The sequence below is a fragment of the Atta colombica genome, unplaced genomic scaffold (assembly GCF_001594045.1).
Source record: "Atta colombica isolate Treedump-2 unplaced genomic scaffold, Acol1.0 scaffold146, whole genome shotgun sequence".
Classification (NCBI taxonomy): Eukaryota; Metazoa; Arthropoda; class Insecta; order Hymenoptera; family Formicidae; genus Atta; species Atta colombica.
The window spans coordinates 467,622-467,950 of NW_017259235.1; positions in this window are offsets into that span (position 1 = coordinate 467,622).

Sequence of the window (329 nt, forward strand, 5' to 3'; positions counted from 1 at the left end):
TATATATACGTATTGTGTATATACATACATTCGTTAATTAATCTTCTACAAATATAATTTGCATTAAATTAATCCATTGGAAAATATACATTTGTAAATTTATTACAATGAGATGTATTTATGACAGCGATTGTGTATACGTGTATATATGTATGAGAAAAGCATGTGCCAGATCAGAAATATTTTTTTTATTCTCTTATTAATATCATTTATTATATTCACAATTCATTTATTATTAAAAAATATAAAAAAAACTTTAAAATGCAAAAATAAAAAAAAATATAGAAAAAGAAATGGAAAAAGAACAAATAAATAATTATATAATACAA